Raw genomic sequence first — 18277 nt, forward strand, 5'->3', positions numbered from 1 at the left:
ACACACACACACACACACACACACACACACACACACACACTAACACCTTGATGAGTTACTCATCACCTTTAGAATAAAGTTCAAAATACATAAACTAACATAAAAACCCCTGGCTTCTGCCTCCTGTTTGGGTTCATTTACCTCTACAGATTCCCTGCTCTTTCAACTTTATCAGTACAGTACATCTTACATGTCATCAAATATTCCATGATTTCCCTTGACTCCAAACTTTTGTGTTCCATTTAATTCTGCCACTCTTTGTCCTTCAACTTGTGTATTTAGATCTTTAATTTCATGGTACTTACTGGAGGCAGGGGTTGGGTCCACCATTTTATTTTCTGCTTTTGGTTTGTTGTCTTTCTCATTCCTTTCTTGCCTTTCTGTGGGCCATTCATTTTTGTTTTTAGAATTACATCTTGACTTAGTTGTAGCATTTTTAATGTATTAATTGGTATATTTTTCTTAGTGTGTGTTCTGGTTATTGTACTGATACCCAGGTCCGCTGATGCATTAATGTTTTTCCACTTTGTGAAAAACTTACTCTCATTTAGGATCTTTTGTTCTCCGAACCTTAAAATATAACCATGTTAAGTATTTCCTCTAGATATATTGAACACCAAGTCCAATGGTGTTGTAGCTTTTGTTTCAACCAACAAATATAGTTTAAGAAGCTCACAAGAATGATGGTTATTTATATTTTTGTATTTTTACTCATACCCTTATATTTTGTATTTTTACTCATTTTGATGTTTTTTCCTTTCTTTATTTTCAACCTTCTTCTCTTAACATTTCCTTTGTGTTTAGAGAACATTCTTTAAGGATACGCTTGTTAACAAATAATTCTCTTAGTTTACCGTCATTTGAGAATGTTTATATTTTCTTTTTTATTCCTGTATCATTTTAACAGTAGGGAAACATTAGACCACTTCTTTCTCATCTCCATAGTTTCATATAAGAAATCTGCTGCACATAATTTACCATTTCTCTCTGGCTGCTTTCAAAATTTTTATTTGTGTTCAATTTTCAGAAGTTTAATTATGATATACTTTGGCATGGGTTTCTTTATGTTTGTCCAATTTAGGATTTTCTAAGATTCTTGAATCTACAAGTTTCTTTCACCAAATTTGGGAAGGGTGCAGCCATTATTTATTTGAATAACTTTTCTTTTCATCCTTCTCTCTCTCTCCTCTTCTTATGATGCTCCAATAATATGAATGTTAGGCTCCTTTGTTATTGTTCCAAAGGTCCATGAAATTCTGTTCATTTGTTTTTCCAGTGTATTTCCTCTCCATTGTACAGATTGAATTCTATTATCTGTCCTTAATTTCATTTCAAATGGTGTGTAGAGTTTACCACCATTTAGGTACTTTATCCACCAGATTTTATGATGTAGTAATCATAAATATTACCTCTATTACGTTTAAGTAATATTTGTCTGGTACTTATTATGTGTCGGAGAGTGCTACATATTTTACTCAAATATTCTTACATCCATTTCATAAAGAGTTGTCAACACAGTTACGCTATTTTTGTAGATGACTATTAACACTATTTTCAACATTTTTATAAATGCAGAAACTCAGATTTAGAGACTTTAAATGTTTTATCTAAAGTTACACTGTTGAATGATTGAGTCGGTTTGTCATACAGGTGCCATATGGGTTTAAAGTATAGAACCTTAATTCTGCATTATTGTTATTTTCCATGTGGAACTATTCAAGGATGCCACCAAAACTGGGAAGTTGGAAATGCTACTGGGCCAAGAGATAGGAGGCTTGGGTTCTAGTCTGACTCTGCCACAGTAGCTCTGACTGTGGGCAAGTCCTTGCACCAACTTGGAGCTCATTCTTTATCTGCAAAAGCAAGTGTTTACATCCAATGATTTCTACTGTGCTTTGCATCTCAGACCCTACGAACAAAACATTGGCCAGTACATTTAGTAATGACCACTTTAGTTTTAATATTGGATGGAGATATTTGTGTCACTGATAAAATCTAGTCCTTTCCTTAGTTCAAGGAACTATGTGTCAGTGGTTTTCAGGAAACATTAACCCAAAAAGATGATGTATACAGGTCTGGAAGTCCTGTAGTCAGCGTGATTGGGAAAACAGCACCTTTCATCCCCCTTTGGAGAGTCAAAATGTGCCTTAATCCACAGCATCCTGGAAATAATAACCTGCTTTAATTTACATTCCTCCAGCATTTTTCCAAACCGGAATCCATTTTCACAACATACCCTTTTAAGCTACTTTTTGAAAACTTGGATTGGATTTATCCAGCTTGAATTCAGGGGCCTAGACTTATGAATTCTCAAACTGTACACCTCTTAAGACATAAGGTAGACCTTACTTTATAAGGTGGAAATAAAAGGAACTGTTTTTAGATGGCTATTTTATATTTGTCTTATTCACTTAACAAGAGGAGAGAGGCCATGATTTGCATAATGGACGATCATTCATTAGGAGCTCTTTGTGAGATCTTCACCAGGACATGCTTCGTTTTGCTTTGGTTAATGAGAACCCGCTCTTTGTACCTACTATGTGCAGCTCTATCTGCCAGTAAGAGAGTGAGAGGAAAAACAATATACGCATGAATTCGTTAAATCATTACACTCATTTGGCTTTCTTTCCATCCTCAGAATCAGAAGTTTTGTTACCTGTATTTTAGGAACTAAGTAGATGCTTTCACATTTAGAAAAGTTTGATGTATTCATTCAAACTAATCGCTATTGTCTGCATCTCTGAGTCATTGATATGGTTTGTAAGGACACTAATATCTAGGACAAATGATCATCTCTTCAAGTTCCCGCCCATTTGCAAAAAATGATGTCTCCTTTCTAGTGGTCTCAGTTTCACACTTAAAAATACTTGGAAATGATATACAGGGTAGAGAAGCAGTTTTAAGAATTTCTTTAATTTCCTGACAACACGGCTGTGTGTAGGATATGTGACCGAGACAGAAAGGCTTTTCATTATGTCAGTGGCAGTGACAACCTGCCGCTGTGCCTTCGAGCTGACCACTGTCTGAGGGAGCATTTGAAGTATTCCGACACCAGGGAAACACCCTGCTTAACTGGAAAGTCCATGTCAGGGGACTTCCTCACCCTTCTATGATAACATGTTTCATCCCTGCTTTTGTGCATTATGTACCACCGGCAAAGGATGTTTTTTCTTCTATTTGCAAATATTTATATCCTGCCCATTGTTCCAAACCTCCCGTGGATATCTCCTCCTTTCTGAAGCATCCCAGATCACTCTGGATAGGGACTCATCTTCCTTATCCCTCTCAGAGCCCAGGATGTAAACATCATTTATGTCTGCATGACTATTTCCACATTGCGGTCGCTTTTCTGTAAGAGCATCTTCTCTGCCCTCCTGGACCGTGAGGCCACCACAACCTGGTCCCAACAGTAAAGACACACGAAGCCCCTTGCCATGGCCTCGTAGGCAGTGGAATTGATAGAGCTGTGCACACCTACAGGGCTGGCACCTTGGACAGAGGTGACCGTTCTCCTTTGGGGCATTCCCAGGGGAGAGATCCTTGATCTGGAATCATGGTAGGGAGTGTGCCAGATTCCTAATAATGGCAAAGGCACTCTAGGGAGAAAAAGAATGGTGTATTGAGAAACTCTCAGTGTGGAGACTAGAGGGGCAAAGGACAGGTAGTGATAAACGAAGTTGGAAGATTCTGGCAGAAGCCAAACCACATAGTACCTTCCTACAGCCCATGGCCAAGTGCATTTATTAAGCGGTATTAGGGGCTGTACACCATCCCAGGCTTTGTGGATACAGCAGGGAAGAGTAAAGTCCCTACTCTCCCGGGCTTATATTCTTGTTGGTAAGATAGGCAATTAAACTAAACAATGAAAAGCATTTTCAGAAATGATGAGTGCTATAAAATATGTAAAACAGGGTAAGATGATAGCGAATGAAGGGTAGTAAGTGGTTGCTTTAGATTAAATATTGAGGAGAAGCCTTACAGAATTGAAACCTGAACACTAATCCAAACACTAAGACAAAGATCTGGGGAGGGCATTCTGAAGAGAGGGAACAGCCAAGGCCGAGGCCAAGGAAAGCATGGAGCTTGGCAAATCAGCCAAAATCTCTAGGGTGGTTGTCGCAGCATAGGTAGAGGAGAGGGGACGTGGGCAGGAAGCCACTGTAGGGCTTTAAGTAGGAGAGGGCCATTCTGCACTCAAACGTTCACCACAGCCATAGAATGAGAGGGGGGTACACAGGGGGGGAGACATGAAGGTTGAAAGACATGTTAGAAGGAGAGAGATGATAGTGGCTTGGAAGAGGAGATGATGGAGATGGAGGTGGGGAGAATGACTTTGACAGCTTCTTACCACCTGTAGCCCGATAACCTAGTCCCAGCCCTCACCGTCTGTCACCGAGATGGGTGAGTTTGCCTCTTAACCGGTCTCCTGTCTCATTTCTCTGCCATCTCTTACCCATACAAGACCCACAGGAATATTTCCTTTTAAACTTTGTATTAACATATAAACAGAAAAGTGCACATACAAAAAGCCCACAGCTTGATGGATTTTTACACGTCGAGCATCTCTTATAACCGGCACCCAGATGAAGATCGAGAACCTGCGCCTTCGTCCTCAAGCGTCTCCTGCTTCCCTCCAGGTACCAGCTGCTCTCCACAGAGACCACCATCCTGACCTCTGTCAGCACAGAAGCGTTGTGCTCACTTTCCGACTTCGGATAAAGAAATCCAGCATGTATTCTTTGGCGCCATGGTTTTCTTCCCTGGACAATGTATTTGTGAGATTTGCCCATATTGCTGTGGGGAGAATCTTTTAAAAACATAAATCATACCATGTCTCCTTCCTGCCCCAAACCCTCTGATGCTTTTCTATCACATTCAGAATAAAACCCTTATGTTGGGGCACAGATGTCTACCTGTTCCAGCTCCCATTCCTTTCCCACCTTGCCCTGCTTCTTCATCTACCACCTCTTCCTTGCTGTTGCCCCTGGAGCTCACTGAGATGGTCCCCGTATCAGAAGCCATTGTGTGAGGTTGGGATTACGATGCCCAGTTGATAAGTGCTCGGTTTATCTTCGGTCACAGAACTCAGTGCATGAAGAGCCGATATGCAACCTTGAATCTAGCCCTCAGTCTCCAGGGCCCTTCCCCTCCCCGTATAGCCTGAGCATCAAGACTGCAAAACATGCCGCCCAACCTCCCTGCTGCATCGTTCTCCACAGAACCTAGTGACACAATCGCCCTTTCATCAACAACCACCCTTTCCCTCAATCACTCTTTACTTCTACAGCCATTCTTTGCCGAGATCACTTCCTCCCCCTGGAATGTACAGTTGCCCCCATTCCAGCCTCACCACCTCACCCACCTGCCGTTATAACTTGCTTGCTAAAGCTCTTGTCCGTTGGCCATGGCTGGGTTGAAGGAAGGTAGTTTCCTTCATATGGGATCATGGAATCTGGAGTCAAGGAACTTGGATGTTAACACATCTCAGTTTCTATCTTTGATTTGGAAGACAGACTACTATGCAGCTGGTAGGAACTGACATTTATTGCTGAGTGGTTAGAACTTGAATTTGAGAGTCAGACCACCTGGATTTGAAGACCAACTTTCCCTAGGTGCTCACGGTGTTTCTGTGGAGATTAGATGAGTTAGTACACACAAAGCGTTTAGAAGGCTGCCGGGCCTGAGCAGCGCTCAACACATTCACCTGTTATTGTTGTGATCTGCCACCTCCCCAGGGAAGCCTGCAATCACTCCCCAGTGCGCTGGAAACACTTTCGTGGAAGCTGGCCTGGCGGGCTACATGGGCTTCTCCTCTTTCAGCAAGTCGTGGACATGTGCATCTCTCCAGGAGGGATTTTACTTCTTGAGGTCAGGGAGGGTGTTTTTTGGTTTTTATATTCTCTGTGTCTGGCAGAGGTGAAGCCTTTTTCCTTGTTGGATTTTCTAGTCTGGAAAAAGAAAAGGAAAGTCCTCAGATGCCCACGAGATGGCGCTGTGAGCCCACAATCGTGATGAACAGGACATGCAGGAAAAGAAGAGCCAGACTAAGACTCCGTACAAACCGGTACCAAGCCCATCTCTTGGGGGCTGGGGCAACTGATCCTTGGAATTTATGCAGCACATATATAAGCCAATTCTCATACAACATGTGTTTTATCAAGCGTTCTTTTCAGATGTTAGGGAAAAATTCAAAAAGAGCCGGGTGAGAAACTCTTCTTTATTGAACAACGATTCTATGGCATTTGTGCATTGATGTAATTTCATTTCGTGGTCACTGAATGAATAAATCCTTACAATCACTTTGCAGAGCCTGCACTATTATCCCTGTTTTCTAATGAGCACACTGAGGATTCTAGAGGTCGAGTTCCTGGCCCAGGCTCGCCTACAACACTCCTTAGGCTGCCAAGTCAGGATATGAATACTGCTCCTTCCAAATTTCCAGCCTGTGTTCTTGTCAGCTCCAGTGCCCTACAATTTCAGAGAATGATGGCATGAACTTGGACGGGTACCATTCATGGGTGTAGTTTTCCTCTCTGTAGAAATGGATCTTGTTCCTATGGGGACTAGGGGATGGATTGGCCACCCATGACCTTGTGTAAAGCTTCTGCAAATGGTCGTCACATACAACTTTTATTACATAGATTGCTGTGTTGAAATTACTGGTTTATGCTCTAAATGATCTCCTGTGCTATGTATAGTAGTAGGTCTGTCTCTTTAATGGATTTTCCAGTTTTTACTGCAGGCTGGTAAAATGCAGACAGTAAAGGGTCAAGGATTCCTGGTCTCTTTTTCTCCTTAACTTACTAAATTTCAATTTGTTGACTTCTGAGATAAGTTAGTCTGGTGAGAAAGCCTCTCTTTTTGTGGATGTGACCATGCTTTGATTTTTCTTAAAAAAATAGACCAAATATCAGGACATCAGTTGACAGAGATCAGTCCAAGAGTTTTATGCTCCTCTTATTACAGGTCAACTGCCCAAATAGCTTTTATTCTTTGAAAAACATTTCTTTCTGCTTACTGGCAATAAACCAGGCAGTGGAGATAGAAAGGTGAGTGAGTTCCTGCCGCACACTGCTTAATCAGAACGCCCCACCCTGCATTCTGCCTTCTGCCTGAAGGTGCGCATCTGGACACAGTGAAATGGTTCTTAGCCCAAGCTTGGTGATCAGAGGCAGTTGACAGCCGAGGGCTTGTCCTCAGCCTAACAGCCCAGAAACCACACACTCAGTCAGGCTACTCTGTCCTTCCAGCACTGAGAAGGGATCTTTATCTCTCTCTTTCTTTTTGTTCTTTTTAAAAAAAATTATTATTATTTTTTATTGAAGTATAGTTGATTTACCAAGTTGTGTTAGTTTCAGGTGTACAGCAAAGTGTTCAGATTCAGTTTTATATATATATATAAAACTATATATATATAAAACTATATATATATAAAACTACATATATATAAAACTATATATATATAAAACAATATATATATAACTGAATATATATATTCTATTAGAATATATATATATTAGAATCAGTATATATATTATATAATATATAATCTAATACATATATTAGAATATATATAATTAGAATATATATATTCTATATAATATATATTCAGAGACTATCTATTCTAATAGAATATTTATATTCTATTCTTTTTCAGATTCTTTTCCAACATAGATTATGACAAGATATTGAATATAGTTCCCTGTGCTATACAGTAGGTCCTTGTTGGTTATCTATTTTATATATAGCAGTGTGTATGTTAATCCCAAACTCCCAATTTATCCCTCCCCCTGCTTTTGGTAACTATAAGTTTGTTTTCTATGTCTGTGAGTCTATATCTGATGAACAGCATTCTTAACAAGATGACCATAAAATTGCCCTCCTTAGATTCATTCACATCTCATTCACCCAAAATTAATTCCATAAGTGAATATAGCTGCAAGAGAAGCAGAAAAATATTTTCTCTGGCTGGGTAGCCATGAGTCCAGGTTATATGCAGTTCCATGCCTCTTTTTGTTACTTTCCTGTATTGTTTTCTATATTCTGCTGTAACAAACTACCACAAACTTAGTAGTTTGAAATGGCACAAATATATTATTGGACAGGTGTCTAGGAAAAAGGTATTCCATGCAAATGGAAATCAAAAGAAAGCTGGAGTAGCAATTCTCATATCAGAAAAATAGACTTTAAAATAAAGACTATTACAAGAGACAAAGAATGACACTCCATAATGATCGAGGGATCAATTCAAGAAGAAGATATAACAATTGTAAATATTTATGCACCCAACATAGGAGCACCTCAATACATAAGGCAAACGCTAGCAGCCATAAAAAGAGAAATTGACAGTAACACAATCATAGTAGGGGACTTTAACACCCCACTTTCACCATTGGACAGATCATCCAAAATGAAAATAAATAAGGAAACACAAGCTTTAAACGATACATTAAACAAGATGGACTTAATTTATATTTATAGGACATTCCATCCAAAAACAACAGAATACACTTTCTTCTCAAGTGCTCATGGAACATTCTCCAAGATAGAACATATCTTGGGTCACAAATCAAGCCTTGGTAAATTTAAGAGAATTGAAATCATATCAAGTGTCTTTTCCGACCACAACACTATGAGACTAGATATCAATTACAGGAAAAAATACAAACACATGGAGGCTAAACAATACACTACTTAATAAGCAAGAGATCACTGAAGAAATCAAGAGGAAATCAAAAAATACCTAGAAACAAATGACAATGAAAACACAACAACCCAAAACCTATGGGATGCAGCCAAAGCAGTTCTAAGAGGGAAGTTTACAGCAATACAATCCTACCTCAAGAAACAAGAAACATCTCAAATAAACAACCTAACATTACACCTAAAGCAATTAGAGAAAGAAGAACAAAAAAACCCCCAAAGTTAGCAGAAGGAAAGAAATCATAAAGATCAGATCAGAAATAAATGAAAAAGAAATTAGGGAAGCAATAGCAATGATCAATAAAACTAAAAGCTGGTTCTCTGAGAAGATAAACAAAATTGATAAACCATTAGCCAGACTCATCAAGAAAAAAGGGATCAAATCAATAGAATTAGAAATGAAAAAGGAGAAGTAACAACTGACACTGCAGAAATACAAAGGATCATGAGAGATTACTACAGGCAACTCTATGCCAATAAAATGGACAACCTGGAAGAAATGGACAAATTCTTAGAAAAGCACAACCTTCTGAGACTGAACTGGGAAGAAATAGAAAATATAAACAAACCAATCACAAGCACTGAAATTGAGACTGTGATTAAAAATCTTCCAACAAACAAAAGCCCAGGACCAGATGGCTTCACAGGCGAATTCTATCAAACATTCAGAGAAGAGCTAACACCTATCCTTCTCAAACTTCCAAATACAGCAGAGGGAGGAACTCCCAAACTCATACTATGAGACCACCATCACCCTGATACCAAAGCCAGACAAAGATGTCATAAAGAAAGAAAACTACAGGCCAATATCACTGATGAATATAGATGCAAAAATCCTCAACAAAATACTAGCAAACAGAATCCAACAGCACATTAAAAGGATCATACACCATGATCAAGTGGGGTTTATCCCAGAAATGCAAGGATTCGTCAATATAAGCAAATCAATCAATGTGATACACTATATTAACAAACTGAAGGATAAAAACCATATGATCATCTCAATAGATGCAGAAAAATCTTTTGACAAAATTCAACACCCATTTATGATAAAAACTCTCCAGAAAGTAGGCATAGAGGGAACTTACCTCAACACAGTAAAGGCCATATATGACAAACCCACAGCCAACATCATTCTCAATGGTGAAAAACTGAAACCATTTCCTCTAAGATCAGGAACCAGACAGGGTTACCCACTCTCACCACTATAATTCAACATACTTTTGGAAGTTTTAGCCACAGCAATCAGAGAAGGAAAAGAAATAAAAGGAATCCAAATCAGAAAAGAAGAAGGAAAACTGTCACTGTTTGCAGATGACATGATACTATACATAGAGAATCCTAAAGATGTTACCAGAAAACTTCTAGAGCTAATCAATGAATTTGGTAAAGTAGCAAGATACAAAATTAATGCACAGAAATCTCTTGCATTCCTATACAATAATGATGAAAAATCAGAAAGAGAAATTAAGGAAACACTCCCATTTACCATTGCAACAAAAAGAATAAAATACCTAGGAATAAACCTACCTAAGGAGACAAAACACCTGTATGCAGAAAACTATGAGACACTGATGAAAGAAATTAAAGACAATACAAACAGATGGAGAGATATACCATGTCCTTGGATTGGAAGAATCAACATTCTGAAAATAACTATACTACCCAAAGCAATCTACAGATACAATGCAACATCTATCAAACTACTAATGACATTTTTCACAGAACTAGAACAAAACATTTCACAATTTGTATGGAAACACAAAAGACCCCAGATAGCCAAAGTAATGTTGAGAAAGAAAAACAGTGCTGGAGGAATCCAGTTCCCTTGACTTCAGACTATACTACAAAGCTACAGTAATCAAGACAGTATGGTACTGGAACAAAAACAGAAATAGAGGTCAATGGAACAGGATAGAAAGCCCAGAGATAAACCCATGCACATATGGTCACCTTATCTTTGATAAAGAAGGCAAGAGTATACAATGGAGAAAAGACAGCCTCTTCAATAAGCGGTGCTGGGAAAACTGGACAGCTACATGTAAAAGAATGAAATTAGAACACTCCCTAACACCATACACAAAAATAAACTCAAAATGGATTAAAGACCTAAATGTAGGGCCACACACTATCAAACTCTTAGAGGAAAACATAGGTAGAACACTCTATGACATAAATCACAGCAAGATCCTTTTTGACCCACCTCCTAGAGAAATGGTAATAAAAACAAAAATAAACAAATGGGACCTAATGAAACTTAAAAGCTTTTGCACAGCAAAGGAAACCATAAACAAGATGAAAGGACAACCCTCAGAATGGGAGAAAATATCTGCAAATGAAGCAACTGACAAACAATTAATCTCCAAAATATACAAGCAGTTCATGCAGCTCGGTATCAAAAAAACAAACAACCCAATCCAAAAATGGGCAGAAGACCTAAATAGACATTTTTCCAAAGAAGATATCCAGATTACCAACAAACACATGAAAGGATGCTCAACATCACTAATCATTAGAGAAATGCAAATCAAAACCACAATGAGGTATCACCTCATACCTATCAGAATGGCCATCATCAAAAAATCTACAAACAATAAATGCTGGAGAGGGTGAGGAGAAAAGGGAACCCTCTTGCACTGTTGGTGGGAATGTAAACTGACACAGCCACTATGGAGAACAATATGGAGGTTCCTTAAAAAATTAAAAATAGGACTACCGTACGATCCAGCAATCCCACTACTGGGTGTATACCCTGAGAAAACCATAATTCAATAAGAGACATGGACCACAATGTTCATTGCAGCTCTATTTACAATAGCCAGGACATGGAAGCAACCTAAGTGTCCATCAACAGATGAATGGATAAAGATGATGTGGCACATATATACAGTGGAATATTACTCAGCCATAAAAAGAAATGAAATTGAGTTATTTGTAGTGAGGTGGATGGACCTAGAGTCTGTCATACAGAGTGAAGTAAGTCAGAAAGAGAAAAACAAATACCGTATGCTAACACATATATATGGAATCTAAAAATAAAATGGTTTTGAAAAACCTAGGGGTAGGACAGGAATAAAGACGCAGACGTAGAGAATGGACTTGAGGACAGCGGTGGGGGAACAGTAAGATGGAATGAAGTGAGAGAGTGGCATTGACATATACACACTACCAAATGTAAAATAGATAGCTAGTGGGAAGCAGTCGCATAGCACAGGGAGATCATCTCGGTGCTTTGTGACCACCTAGAGGGGTGGGATAGGGAGGGTGGGAGGGAGACGCAAAAGGGAGGTGATATGGGAATATACGTATGCATATAGCTGATTCACTTTGTTATATAGCAGAAACTAACACAGCATTGTAAAGCAATTATACTCCACTAAAGATGTTTAAAAAAAAGAGAAGTCATTAAGGCAAATCTGCAATCAAATGCCTTTTTGGTGCTTCTGAACCCATTAATTCATCAATAAAAGTTCACTAATTTGAAAAAAAAAAGAAGAAAACAAAATAAAATATAATAAAAACAGTCCTTTTTAAAAAAAGATGAAAATAAAATAAAATAAAAACAATTCTTTAAAAAAAAAGAAAACAAAATAATATAAAAACAGTCCTTTAAAAAAATAAGTAAAATAAAAACAGCCCTTTTAAAAATAAAATAAAATAAAAATAGTCCTTTTTTTAAAAAAAGAAGAAAAATAAAGTAAAAACAGTCTTTTAAAAAAAAAGAAGAACAAAAAACAAAATAAGATATATTACAGGGGGAGCTTGGTCAGATTGAGCTTTGCGCTTCTGACTATAGTGAAAAGGCTCTGAAGGGTTGTAAGCAAGGAGACTGTGTTCATATAAGTATTAATATGTGTTCAAATCACTCTGCTGCTGTCTGGAGATTGTCAAGAAGCAGAAGTGGAAACGATGATGGGAATATCAAGCAACATGAATGATGGCTTCGGCTAAACTGTACAATAGTCAACAGAGAGAGATCACTAGGTAAAGGATGAGCTTCGGACAAGGCACGGAGGCTGAGGTACTGGCTAGTAGAATAAATCTGAGGAGGGTGAGAAGAAGTGGAGAAGCAAGGGTAACCCTCAGAGCAGTTGTCTTGAGCAGTAGGACGGAAGACAAAGTTTGCCAAGATGGGAAAGACTGCAGGAGGAGTGTCTTCAAGAAGAAAGCATGAGTTTTGTTTTGTCCCTATTTTGTGTGCAGGGCATATTTGACATCTATGCGGACTTTTACATAAAAGCCTATAATTCTGGATGTTTAGGAGTCTCTATGAAGCACAGATTGCCACTGGCTGCTAGTAACAAAGATAAAAATAACAACTTAAAAGGAAAGCTTATTGTTTTCACACATTAATAAATACCCATGGGTAGAAAGTCTTGAGCTGCTTTGGGGGTTCAGGGTCCTCAAGGATCCACGGTCCTTCTTTGTTCTCTATAAATCTTACTAAGTAATTTCAACCATTGAGCTGGCTTCATGTTCAAATATGATTTTTGGAGATCCAGCCATCTTGCTTATGTTCCAGATAGGAACTATCCTGGGATGAAGGGCACAAAGGAATAAAAGGGAATTTCCTATAATGCCATTTGCAGCAACATGGATGGACCTAGAGATTATCATATTAAGTGACGTAAGTCAGACAGAGAAGACAAATATCATATATCGCTTCTATGTGGAATCTAAAAAAAAGATACAAATGAACTTATTTACAAAACAGAAATAGACTCACAGACTTAAAACAAACTTATGGTTCCCAAAGGGAAAAGGTGGCGAGGGAGAGAGAAATTAGGAGGTTGGGATTAACATATAGACACTAATATATATAAATAGGTAATCAACAAGGACTTATTGTATAGCACAGGGAAGTTTACTCACTACTCTGTAATAACTTATAAGGGAAAAGAATCTGAAAAAGAATGGACATATGTATATGTATAACTGGATCACTTTGCTGTACACCTGAAACTAACATGACATTGTACAGCTACTATACTCCAATATAAAATAAAAAAAATTTTTAAAAGGGAATTTCCTGGAAGCTCAAACAGATAATTTCCACTTTTCTTTTTCTTATAGGCCATGCCCATCTGGAAGAGAGACTCAGAAACAGTTTAAAGTTTGTGTGTATTGACTTTTGGAATAAAATAAGGATTCTATTGTAAGTGAAAGGGGTGGGTGAGTACTGAGAGGATAACCAACGATTTCTACCACACAGACGTTGGCAAGTAGATGCTGTCTAAAGCCACGGGAGTAGATAAAATTACATTAAGAGAGTTAGTATGCGAAGAGGGTTGGAGGATCTAGGCTGACCCTTGTGCTCGTCACCGTGGAGATGCTGAAAGGAGGGGACAGCCCTGACAGTGGAAAGCAAGTTGAATATGACAGGATCCCCACCACAAGGAGCTTACCATCTGAACGTGGAGAAATCAGCAATCTACGTACATCGACAGTTGACACCATGACAAGAAAAATATACGTAAGGGAGGGTATAGGATTCAGAGGAATTCAACCTCAGCTTCATGTAGACTTCCTGTGCCAGAATTAGAAAGATACAGCCATGGAAAATAGAAATTAATGATACTTTCTAAGGTCCTGCTTTATTACTATTTATGGTTTGTAAGTATAAGGAAAAGAAAGGAGACATTTGATAAATATCTATGATGCATCCCCAAATTTTATGTATATAAGTTCATGTAATATTTGTAACAAAGACACTATCTCCATTTGTCCACATATAGAAAGTAAAGCTTTAGAAAGAGAAATCACATCCTCAAGGTCACACAACAAATAAGTAGTAGATCTGAGATCTAATCCAGGTATGCCTTGCCCCAAAGTTGTCATTCTTTCAGGTCTCATTTTCATTGTAAGACAGATTACGCAACCTTAGCGCTGACATTTGAGTGTGTACTGGATGGTTCTTTGTTGTGCAATGTAGGATGTTGTGAATCATCTTTGTCCTCTTCCTTCCACATGCCAGGAGCACTCTCTCCGAACAAAACGTCTCCTGACTTTGCCAAATGTCCCCCAAGGGGCAAAACTGCTCCTTGTTGAGAGTTGAGAACACTTTAGTTCTAGAGTGGACTTCAATCAGTCTCTCTCTTTCTCTTTTCCTTCCTCGCTCTTTCTGCACACACACACACACACACGCACACACACACACACACACACACACAATTTTTCAGTCTGATAGTTCCCCAGACATTCATTATCTTCCCCCCAAATATTCTCCTCTTGTATAATACACTTTGCACAATACCTATACCCATCCATCACCCAAAACGGAACATTGGGAGTCCTCCTAGACCCCTCCTTCTACTCTTCTCTCCACAATAGATCAGTCTTCTGCTTCTGAAACATCTCTTCTTCCCTGAATTCCTATTATTACCACCCTAATCCGGGCCTTATTCGTACTATCCCTGCACCCTGGTGGCAGTTCGGTCCCTAATAGGTTTCCCTGCTCCATTCTCTCTTCCCTTCTATCCATACCAAGCTTTCTCAAATGCAGATATAATGCCTGGAACCTGGCCCTTGTAGTCAGACCTTCTTGCGTAACAGAGGCTCTCCCAACCCAATCCCAGGTTGTATTTCCAGCCCTAACACTTAAAATTTCCATGCCTGGGCCTCAATAGACTCTGGCTATTCCCTGATCAAACTTGCCTTTTCAGGAACATTAGAATTTTATTCAGGGTGATATTTCTGCCTTTAATACCATTTTGTTTCAATTCGGCATGTCAAAATTCTAAGAAATCTTCAAGGGTCACCTTAAATGATATATTTCTTTGAAAATTGTGTCAATACCTTCTTCATGTCTTCTGCTTCCCTGAAGAATCAGTCTGTTCCCATTTCACTTGTACAACCGTTTATGATCATATTTGTCATGTTAAGTGCTCAATAAATATTTAATGAGTTGAATAGCTTGATAATCATGATTTAAATGACATAACTCATGGATGTGCACTGATTGCTTAAATATGGCATTTGTGTGGCAAAATAAAACTGACAGCTGACCAATCATGTTTAATTGCTAGAAGAAAATGTAGGAATTGGTAGATGAGAATAATGTTGATAGGGAAATCTTTGAATGATCTGATGCTATGGTAAGAGCGTGTGTCCCAGCATCAAACAGATTTGGGTTTCATTTGCAACTCTCAGTGTTTTATGTGATGTTGAGTAAGTCCTGTCATCTCTAATATGCAAAATAGGAAATATAATGCCCACCTACAAATGTCAAATTTGTGTGTGTGTGTATAAACACATAAATCATGATACTCACCATCTTGTTGACCATGAGAAGCTACTGATTTGCTTTAAAGCATTGGGATGTGAGTATGGAATGATGTAGTAGAATGGGTTAGGAGTAGAAACAGACTATAGTGAATATCAGCCAGGAGTGAGCTGATGTAGGGTAAAGAAGGAAGGGATGTTCTCTTGGGGGACAGATGATAGGTTTCGCCTTGAACATACTGGAAAAGACATGACCAGAGCATATCCACATGGAGATGTCCAGATCTCAAATTGTATTCAAGCTTTGATGGAATAAAGTTAACGATGACAGTAAACTCAGAACCTGACTCGCCCGGAGCTCAGTGTCTGAACCACAGCCTCGTCTGATTCACATCCCTTCACTTGCACTGGGTGAGTAAAGCTCTTCAGGTGCCGAACTCACAGGGGATAAAATTCACCATTCTCATACCGCCCTCAAGTCCCTGGAAGTATGCCCCCAAGTTCACCACATAGACACTGTGTTTTTAATTCTGAAATCACACTTGGAGACAGGCTGTCCTTCAATTTAATTTGATTCAATCAATATTTACCAAAGGTCAGCCAGGTTAACGCAGTTAATATAGTAGATTCCACAAAGAAGAATACTGAAAATGAAAGGTTGAGCTTCCTGGCTTTTAATAGTTTACAATATAATTGGAGCCAAAAAATAGAGACAACAGAGAAAATAATATCTTTTAGTAGAATGCATTGTCTATCTATGAAACATATTTAAAAGAACACTATGCTTTCTTTTATGGATTTAAAAGGTCCTAGAAAATTTCTATAAAGTAGATCAGATTTTACTAGGGGTTTCCATGATAAAATGACAGACATGTACCATTCAGGGAGAGGTTCTCGCTGGACTGAGTTAAAAACCTTCAGGAAGATGGAAATTGGGAGGTGCTGATTACTTTGTCATTCTGGAGGTAGCTGTCTCTTCTCTAGCAGTTCATCCCTACGCCTCCTCCAGGGAACCTCCCAGGCTCTGATGGATTTCACCGTATGCAGTGCTCCTCTGTGGGCTGCAGAAGTTTGAGATGTAGTCACTGAGAGTCAGGCATGAGCAGGTTATTAATCGGATGTACTCACAGCCCAAAAGAGGAGAACACGTGCCACTCAGGGCACACCACGTGCCACGAAGATTACATCTGAGGACAGAACAAACATCCCGGGGCTGTAGGAGACAGGCTTTGTAGTATCAGGGGGCGAGGTGTCCCCTTCTTCCCATGGGAGGATGTGATTGGCTTGCTTGAATAATTCCAATGGCTGGCAGGAAACCGAAACCTACTTCTCAGGTGTAAGCAGGAGCTGTGCCTGGTGCCTTTGATACAGAGAGCTGTTTGGCTGTGAGACTTCACCCACGGGAGCAGAGTGGGGAGTGGAATTTGCAATTAGGTCATGGAAGCTCTCCCGGTTTCACCAGATGTCAAGACATTACATAATATTGAGACGTGATTTTAGATCTTACACAACAGCAATGGAGATTTTGGATATCCTTGTCCTCTCTGCTGTTGACATTTTTCTCCCATTGACAAATGGCAGCTGCTTTTTCAAAACATGCAAAGCCAGGAACGTCCACTTTAGTAGCTTTTATTAAAGGCTTTTAAGGATCGGCCACCTTATCTTTTACAAAATCCACAAGCCTAGACCTATGGTCTCCTGTCTGGTTCTATGTAAGTACTTGCTGATTGAACTGCATGTGGATTGGCGATCCCATCTACTTCCTTTAGAAAGCTCTCAGTCCTGCAAAACAGTGGCATTGATACTGACATCATTAACAATCGCTATTGTCTCTCTAATCCTATCAGGAAAGGGGAATATCATATTAATTTATCAGGTGATGAAATGGAATCCCAAAGAGGTTAATTAACTTGCCCAAGGCCATATTGCTGGTGAGAGTCGGATCCAGGACATTTCACATTATACTTGTAGTTGCTAATAGAGACCGAAGTGTATTAATTGCTTCCATCCTGTCTCCCTCACTTGTAGCGTGTTTCCTGGTAACAGAGACCATTTCATAATCCTCTCTGCATCTATTGCAGTAGCTTCACGGTCAGGGCAAAAATAAATGTCTGATGAAAAGACATTGTATTTTGTTGTAGTAAGAATGGAAAGGGGAGGTTTTTAAGGAGGAGTGAAGAAAGGCTGACTTTCTTAATTATAGGATGGTAAAGCTATAGGCGACTCTGAGGATCCCAGTGGGTCCCTTTGGGCAGCTTAGTTGTCTTATCTATCCCATCCTTCTTATATATAAGTTGGAGGAGTGGTGCTGTTGAGTGATTCAGCCTCCCTCTAACCCATCAGTCTTAACCAA

This window comes from Balaenoptera borealis, assembly GCF_965194805.1.
Source record: "Balaenoptera borealis genome assembly, chromosome: 17".
Taxonomy (NCBI): domain Eukaryota; kingdom Metazoa; phylum Chordata; class Mammalia; order Artiodactyla; family Balaenopteridae; genus Balaenoptera; species Balaenoptera borealis.